This window comes from Arachis duranensis, chromosome 1 (assembly GCF_000817695.3).
Source record: "Arachis duranensis cultivar V14167 chromosome 1, aradu.V14167.gnm2.J7QH, whole genome shotgun sequence".
Taxonomy (NCBI): Eukaryota; Viridiplantae; Streptophyta; class Magnoliopsida; order Fabales; family Fabaceae; genus Arachis; species Arachis duranensis.
The window spans coordinates 100,337,643-100,337,999 of record NC_029772.3 but is presented as its reverse complement, the minus strand read 5'-3'; positions in this window follow the sequence as shown (position 1 = coordinate 100,337,999).

Sequence of the window (357 nt, the reverse complement as noted above, 5' to 3'; positions counted from 1 at the left end):
AACAAATGATAACGCATATTAGTTGTACCATTTCTATGAGAGTCACATGCATATGATGCACCACACCAATTACATTTAGCCCTAGGATGTGATGGGTTGGACTTAGGATCCCTTGTAAAGTGTTCCCAAGTCCAAGATCTAGGTCTAGAAGGTTTTCTATTACCTTCATTAGCTTCATCCTTGCTATCCTCTTCATCAGTTTCCACAGTGCTTAGAGATGGATTTGTTGGAGTTGCTCCCGGATTTGCACCCACATTAGTTGAATGAACCTTCCTCTTCTTTGATCTAGGATGGGGCGGGGGTTTGGTAAGCACGCCGCTGTCCGTTGAAGAACGTACCGCGGACTCAACAATTTCA